Genomic DNA, 8,805 nt, shown 5'->3' with positions numbered 1-8,805 from the left:
ACACAGGGGATAATGGGCGACACCTGGAGGGGGGATGGAACAATCAAAGACAGGTGAAACAGATCAGGGTGTGACAGTAACCCCCCCCCCCCCCCCCCCCAGGGGCGTCACCTGGCATCCTACCTGGGCGCATACCCGGTTGATCGGCGATGAGGGCTGGGTCCAGGACGTCTCTAGCGGGGACCCAGCACCTCTCATCCGGGCCATAACCCTCCCAGTCCACCAGGTACTGGAAACCCCTGCCCCGTGGTCGAACACTCAAGGTGTCTCACTGTGTATGCCGGATGACCATCAATGACACGGGGAGGAGGGCCTGGAAACAGAAGGCAAAGGGCTGTGAGACACAGGCTTAATCCTAGATACATGGAAAGTGGGGTGAATACGGAGGGTACGTGGTAACAAAAGATGAACAGCAGTGGTGCTAATAACTCTAGAGATGGGAAACAGGCCGTTGCACCGGGGGGAAAGTTTACAGGACTCCACCCAGAGAGGCAGGTCCCGGGCGGAGAGCCTTACCCTCTGCCTGAGCCGATAGCGTGGAGCAGGGGTCCGGTGACAATTCTCCTATAACTGGAAGTGGTCTTCAACAGAGCGGTCCGGGCTCACTTCCAGGTATGGCGACAGCGGCGAATTAACATTTGGGCAGAGGGATTGCTGACCTCCTCTTGCTCGGGGAAGAGTGGAGGCTGGTATCCCAAGGCACACTCGAAGGGCGAGAGACCCGTTGCGAGCGTACTCGACCCATACTAGTTGCTGACTCCAGGTGGTAGGGTTGGCGGAGGCAGCGAAGGGTTGTCTCCAAGTCCTGGTTGGCTAGCTTCGACTGGCCGTTGGACTGGGGGTGGAATCCGGAGGACAGACTGTCCCACGACCCAATGAGCGTGCAGAACGCCTTCCAGAACCGGGACGAGAACTGCGGACCCCGGTCGAAGACCATGTCCACCGGGAGTCCTTGGATCCGGAAGACGTGCTGCACCATAAACTAGGCCGTCTCCTTGGCCGATGGGGGTTTGGGGAGACGAATGAAGTGGGCAGCTTTGGAAAACCGGTCGACCACAGTCAGGATGACAGTGTTGCCCTCAGACGGGGTAAGACTTGTGATGAAATATAGGGATATATGGGACATGGGACGGTGAGGGACAGGCAATGGTTGGAGAAGACCAGCCGGAGCTTGCTAGGGAGTCTTGTTCTGGGCGCAAGCAGCGACAAACGCAGCAAAATCCAGAACCATGGTAGGCCACCAGAAGCGTTGTCGCACAAAGGCCAGGGTCCAACGAGAGCCCGGGTGAAAGGCTAGCCTGGAGGAATGGGCCAACTATAGGACCACGGAGCGGAGAGCGTCAGGCACGAACATTCGGTTATCTGGGCCCCCCCAGGGTTCGGCTGGGACCGCGGTACCTCCCGGACCCGTTTCCCTATACCCCAGCTGATTGCTGTCGCCAGACACGAGGTGGGAAGGATGGTCTCAGGCTCCGGGGTGGTAGTCGTGGGGTTATAGCGGCGAGACAGACCATCCGGTTTGACGTTCTTGGACCCTGGCCGGTAGCAGGGAAAAGTTAAAATGGTTAAACAGCAGGGCCCATCTTGCTTGCCTGGAGTTGAGGCACTTGGAGGTGCCGAGATACTCCAGGTTTTTGTGGTAGGTCCACACAATGAACGGCTGTTCTGCCCCCTCAAGCCAGTGTCTCCATTCCTCCAGCGCCATCTTCACCGCAAGAAGCTCCCGATTCCCCACATCATAATTCCTCTCTGTGCCGTTGAGGCGGTGGGAGAAGGTGGCGCAGGGATGCAGCTTAAGGTCCTGGGCAGAACGTTGGGACAGAACCACCCCCACTCCGACATCCGAAGCATCGGCCTCCACCACGAACTGACAGGAAGGGTCCGGATGAACCAGGATCAGAGCCGTGGTGAAGCAGTGTTTAAGGTTCCGGAACACCCGGTCAGCGGCCGTGGACCACGTGAATGGAACCTTGGTAGAAGTGAGGGAAGATATGGGGGAGGTCAGGGTGCTGTAACCCCGGAGAAAGCATCAATAAATGTTGCCGGACCCCAGGAAGCGTTGCAGCTGTACTCTGGATGTAGGCCAATCCACCACTGCTCTCAACTTCTCGGGGTCCAACTGGACACTCCCAGCAGAGATGATGTAGCCCAGCAATGGAACTCACTTTTCCGCCTTGACAAACAACTGGTTCTCCAGAAGCCATGATCTCGCCATCACGGTTGACAACTCCATTGTGTCCTCCTCCCAGAGTGCTAAGAACCTTGGCGTGATCCTGGACAACACCCTGTCGTTCTCAACTAACATCAAGGCGGTGACCCGTTCCTGTAGGTTCATGCTCTACAACATTCGCAGAGTACGACCCTGCCTCACGCAGGAAGCGGCGCAGGTCCTAATCCAGGCACTTGTCATCTCCCGTCTGGATTACTGCAACTCGCTGTTGGCTGGGCTCCCTGCCTGTGCCATTAAACCCCTACAACTCATCCAGAACGCCGCAGCCCGTCTGGTGTTCAACTTTCCCAAGTTCTCTCACGTCACCCCGCTCCTCCGCTCTCTCCACTGGCTTCCAGTTGAAGCTCGCATCCGCTACAAGACCATGGTGCTTGCCTACGGAGCTGTGAGGGGAACGGCACCCCCGTACCTTCAGGCTCTGATCAGGCCCTACACCCAAACAAGGGCACTGCGTTCATCCACCTCTGGCCTGCTCGCCTCCCTACCTCTGAGGAAGTACAGTTCCCGCTCAGCCCAGTCAAAACTGTTCGCTGCTCTGGCACCCCAATGGTGGAACAAACTCCCTCACGACGCCAGGTCAGCGGAGTCAATCACCACCTTCCGGAGACACCTGAAACCCCACCTCTTTAAGGAATACCTAGGATAGGATAAAGTAATCCTTCTAACCCCCCCCCCCCCTTAAAAGAGTTAGATGCACTATTGTAAAGTGGTTGTTCCACTGGATATCATAAGGTGAATGCACCAATTTGTAAGTCGCTCTGGATAAGAGCGTCTGCTAAATGACTTAAATGTAATGTAAATGTAAGGCGCTGGATAACCTGTCGGACATGGAACACGTGTTCCTGGGGGGACAGGAGAAGACGAGGATGTCATCAATCTAGACGAAAACGAAGCGGAGCGGTTCAGCATGTCGCAGAGAACATCGTTCACCAAAGCCTGGAACACGGCAGGGACGTTGGTGAGTCCAAAGGGCATGACCAGATATTCGTAGTGGCTGCTGGCCGTGTTGAAGAGGGCCTTCCACTCGTCCCCCTCTCGTATCTGCACCAGGTGGTAGGCGTTTTGTAGATCCAGCTTGGAGAAGACCGTGGCCACCTGGAGCGACTTGAAAGGTGAGGGAATTGTCAGGTTTTGGCCAGGACTGTTCAGGTTTTGGTCACTAGATGTCCCTATTGCACCTTTTTTGTACCTTTTGTTTTTTCCTTGCTCTATTATTGTTTGCACCTGTGTGTCGTTCCCTTGTTAGTATTTAAACCCTGTGTGTTCCTCAGTTCTTTGCTCAGTGTTTGTATGTTAGCACCCAGCCCCAGCCCAAGCCTTGTTGTGAACATATATTTTCTCTTGTTGGATTTTCCAGAGGTTCTCTGGTTTTGTTCTTGTGTATTTTTGGATTAGTCTTTTGAGGTTTGTTTTTTCCCTTGCTGTTCTTACCACTTTGTGGATTTTCTTTGTATTTTGGAAGATATCCATTTTTTGCCTCTTGGCTTTATTTTGGACGTTGTGGATTTATATTCTTTGCCTGAAGATCTTGTTCTTTTATTAAACCACCATCTCTAGTACTGCTGTGTCTGCCTCATCTTCTGGGTTCTGCCAATTATTAGTGACTGTTTCTCGCACCGGGTCCTGACAGGAATGAGTGGTAACTGTTCTTCACAGTGATGTCATTGAGTGCCAAGTAGTCAATGCACGGGTGCAGGGTCTTGTCCTTCTCAAAGAAGAACCCTGCACCAGCTGGAAAGGAGGAGTGATGGATAAATCCTGTAGCTAGGGAGTCCTCAATGTAGTTCTCCATAGCCTTAGTCTCTGGTCCCAACAGTGAGTACAGACGTCACGGGGCGGCGTGGTAACAGGGAGGTCAATCCTGCAGTCATAGGGGCGGTGCGGCAGAAGGGAAGTGGCCTGTGCCTTGCTAAACACCTCCTGGAGAGCCTGGTACTCCGCAGGAATGGCAGAGGGGTCCGGAGCCAACTCCGAGGCCCGTGGAAGAAGTCCCAGGGCTGGTTGCACCGATTTCAGACAATGGGCGTGGCAGAACAGACTCCAGCCCATGATAAACACCCATAGACCAGTTGATGAGTGGATTGTGTCGCTAGAGCCAGGAGAATCCCAACACCATGGGAACCTGCAGGGACTTGATGAGCAGGAACTGAATGGTCTCGCTGTGATTCCCTGACACACGTAGGTTGACGAGAGTGGTGTTATGGGTGACCCAACCTATAGAGCGCCCATCCAGCGCTCTAACATCCATGGGAATGGAACATGTCGAATAATGCTTCCGGGTTCCACGCACTCTCCGCTGCCAACATGAGAAAATCTACCGCATTTGTCGGCCACAGTGCAGGCGTCCTGCCAGAGCTGGATTAGCTTCCAGGCAGCTTCTCTCCCGGAGAACGGGGCATCGAAAACCTTCCTCACCTCTCCCACGAACCCCCCCAGGTTCACATATATGGCCGGCTGCTGTTCCCATACGGCAGTAGCCCAGGTGAGAGCCCTTCCAGACATCAGCATGATGAGGTAGGCACATTTTGGAGTGATCCGAGGGGAAGGAGGAGGGCTGAAGCTCGAAAATGAGGGCACACTGAGCTAAAAATGCCCAACAGGTGCTTGGCTCTCCAATAATGCGTTCTGGGTGGAGGTAAGCGGGGCTCCCCGGAAGGTTGAGTGGCCGGTGGGGCGGCGCTGCTAACCGCCGAGTTACTCGCGGGCAGTGGGGTTCCCACAGTGGCACGCTGCCCCCCCAGACAACCCGCGAAATTGCTCCCGCAGCATGTCCAATGCCCAGTCATGGCGCTCAGCCAATGTTTGTACCCTCTCCATCAGCCCACGAAGCAATTCCTCATGGCTACCAATGGAGGCTCCTTGGGAGGAGATGGCGTTACGCAGCTGGTCCGGGTCTGCTGGGTCAGTCATTGCCAGTTCGTACTATCAGATATGAAGGTAAGACCCAGATGCAGACCACATCAGGGTAACCAACGGTTTAATAATCCCAAAGGGGTAGGCAAATAGACAGGAATAAATAGTCCAGAGAAGAGGGGGAAAGGTACAGGATGGCAGGCAGGCTCAGGTCAGGCAGAGGTCGGTAAAGGTACAGGACGGCAGGCAGGCTCAGAGACAGGACAGGGTCAAAACCAAGAGGGTGGGGAAAAAGAGAGACTGGGGGGGGGGGAGCAGGCGCTGAGACAAACCACCGGTAGGCTTGAACAAACAAGACAAACTGGCACAGACAGACAGAAAACACAGGTATAAATACACAGGGGATAATGGGGAAGATGGGCGACAGGTGAAAGACAGGTAAAACAGTCCTAGGTGATGCACGCATGCGAGGGAGAGGCAACTGCATCTGCACAATCCAGCAACTGAACAGCCTGTATTTTCAACCAGCAACTTTTGGGAAATAACACTGATTATTTTTTTCTCATACTTTGACAGTGATAACTGTTGTACAAATGATACAAGACACAGAAAAACTGAATTTTGAATGCACTGGGCCTTTCAAATGTAAACTATTTGTAGATTCAGGGGACAGCCATGGGATTACCCTTTGCTCCCAATTATACAAATTGGGAGAAAAGGGTAATCCCAATTTCACAGTACATTAATTGTGTTCACAAAGCCTAAGAATGCAAATCAGATTGTCTTTCCATATTCAATCTGACTGTCCACACAGTTTTACATGTGGCCCATATCAGATATGCGCATTCACACTGATGTAGCCTCTGAAATAGCACACAGACGCTATGGTCTTTTCCTGTCACTGTTCTTTATCATTTTGGGGTGGTTGTCATGGTAATGGCAGGTCATGTAATTGAACCTTTATTTAACTAGACAAGTCAGTTAATTACAAATTCTTATTTACAATGACGGCCTACCCTGGCCAAACCTAGACGACACTGGGCCAATTGTGCGCGCCGCCCTATGTAATTCCCAATCACGGCCAGATGTGATACAGCCTGGATTTGAACCAGGGACTGTAGTGACACCTCTTGCACTGAGATGCAGTGCCTTAGACCGCTGCACCACTCGGGAGCGGAGAAATAGAAACTGATCTGAATGTTAATTTAGAGGTTGCATATGAAGGATCAGGTTTGTATTAGGATTGAGATCCACATATGGAGGTGGTATGAATCGGAAGTCAAAAGATCAGATTCCATGTGTTTTTTGATTGTGCCAAAATGTTCAGACAGGTGTAGATTATTATATGACACATTGTGCTGACCACCTCTGAAGGTACTGCAGTTGGGTACGCTTTGTGTCTGGACATTTTATGAGTGTAAACAGATCTGGATAGTGAAATCATTTAAATCATCATTATCATTCCCTCTAAAATCATTAGCTCTGTTTATACCAGGTAGCACAATTGACTGATGGCATCAATATGTCTTGATATAAAAAAAAATGAATTATTATTTTGAAAGCTAATCTGTCAAATAATTACAGACAAGGACAGACCAGGAAATCTCGTCACATTGCGGACACGCAAGTCTACAACCAAATGTCATTGGTTGCATGTCTGAAAATACAATCAAAATGTGGACAAGATGTATTCGCTGGGAGTCAGGATGCAGAAGGTGAGTTTAATAATAATACAAGACAGATAAACAAAGCAGGAGAAGCGCACTGAACGAGACACAACCAATATTGCCTAATGACTGAGGGCAAAATAAAGAGAGAGTATTCAAGGTGATGATGAGGTCCAGGTGTGCATAATGATGGGGAGCAGGTGCGTGTAAGGATGGTGCCAAGACCGGTGGTTAGTAGACCGGCGACTTCGAGCACTGGAGCACTGGAGAGGGGGAGCTGGAGTAGGATTGACAGCTCATGACATGTGGTACAATTAACTTATGACATCAATATATGTCTTAAAATAAATTAATAGTATTTTTGAAGTATCTGTCAAATAATTTGCATTAAGGGAGGGACCGGGAAATCTGGTCTCAATGCAGACACAGTGGATGGATGGATGGGAGACAATGTTATTGGTCGCATACACATATTTAGCAGATGTTATTGCGGGTGTAGCAAAATGATTGTGTTCCTAGCTCCAAAAGTGCAGTAATATCTAACAACTCACAACAATACACACAGATCTAAAAGTAAAAGGAATATATAAATATTAGGACGAGCAATGTCGAAGTCCGGAGTATAAATATATATATGTGATGGGATGTATAGACATTGTAAGGGTCCTAGGTGTAGCTGATGTAGAGAGTCAGACGCAGGACAGCAGAGATGAGAAATCAACATATTTTACTAAAAAAAAAGACAAATTTACAAAGTAACATCACGAGCCCACAAAGACAGACCAAATTACAAAAAACAATCACTCACAAACACAACATGGGGAACAGAGGGTTAAATAATAAACAAGTAATTGGTTGAGTGAAGTCAGGTGTGTAAGACAAAGACAGAACAACTGGAAAATGAAAAGTGGATCGGCGGTGGCTAGAAAGCCGGTGACGTCGACCGCCGAACACCGCCCGAACAAGGAGAGGGACCGACTTCGGCGGAAGTCGTGACTGACATTATAGATATGTGGATAGAATATTTTGTATATCTGCAGAATGCATAGGATAGAATAGTATATATACAGCAATAGTTGAATAGGATGACATTGACTAGAATACAATATGAAATTGGTAAAACAGTATGTAAACATTATTAAAGTGCCCAGTGATTCCATGTCTATGTCTATGTACATAGGTGCAGGGTTGAGTAACCGGGTGGTAGCCGGCTAGTGACAGTGACTAAGTTCAGGGCAGGGTACTGGGTGGAGGCCAGCTAGACATATTTTAACCAAGTGTATATATGACAAATGTTGATCAGATAGTGATTGGATGATGTGAATATGTGAATGTTTAGTAAAAACAAAATTGCATCAAAAGATAAACACTTGCACATTTCAATTCTGAATAAACAGTATGGCTTTTTCTATCCTACATTTTAAAATAAGCGTTACCAAATACATTCCACAGAACAAGAGCAACTGAGCAGACAGAATACTAAACTCAGCAAAAAAAGAAACGTCCTCTCACTGTCAACTGCGTTTATTTTCAGCAAACTTAACATGTGTAAATATTTGTATGAACTTAACAAGATTCAACAACTGAGACATACACTGAAGAAGTTATACAGACATGTGACTAACAGAAATGGAATAATGTGTCCCTGAACAAAGGAGGGTCAAAATCAAAAGTAACAGTCAGTATCTGGTGTGGCCACCAGCTGCATTAAGTACTGCAGTGCATCTCCTCCGCATGGACTGCACCAGATTTGCCAGATCTTGCTGTGAGATGTTACCCCACTCGTCCACCAAGACACCTGCAAGTTCACAGACATTTCTGGGGGGAATGGCCCGAGCCCTCACCCTCCGGTCCAACAGGTCCCAGACGTGCTCAATGCGATTGAGATCCGGGCTCTTCACTGGCCATGGCAGAACACTGACATTCCTGTCTTGCAGGAAATCATGCACAGAACGAGCAGTATGGCTGGTGGCATTGTCATGCAGGAAGGGTACCACATGAGGTAGGAGGATGTCTTCCCTGTAACGCACAGCGTTGAGATTGCCTGCAATGACA

Source organism: Salvelinus alpinus, chromosome 26 (genome assembly GCF_045679555.1).
Source record: "Salvelinus alpinus chromosome 26, SLU_Salpinus.1, whole genome shotgun sequence".
In the NCBI taxonomy this organism is placed as follows: Eukaryota; Metazoa; Chordata; class Actinopteri; order Salmoniformes; family Salmonidae; genus Salvelinus; species Salvelinus alpinus.
The sequence above is the reverse complement of the archived record's forward strand: the minus strand, read 5'-3'. Positions refer to the sequence as shown.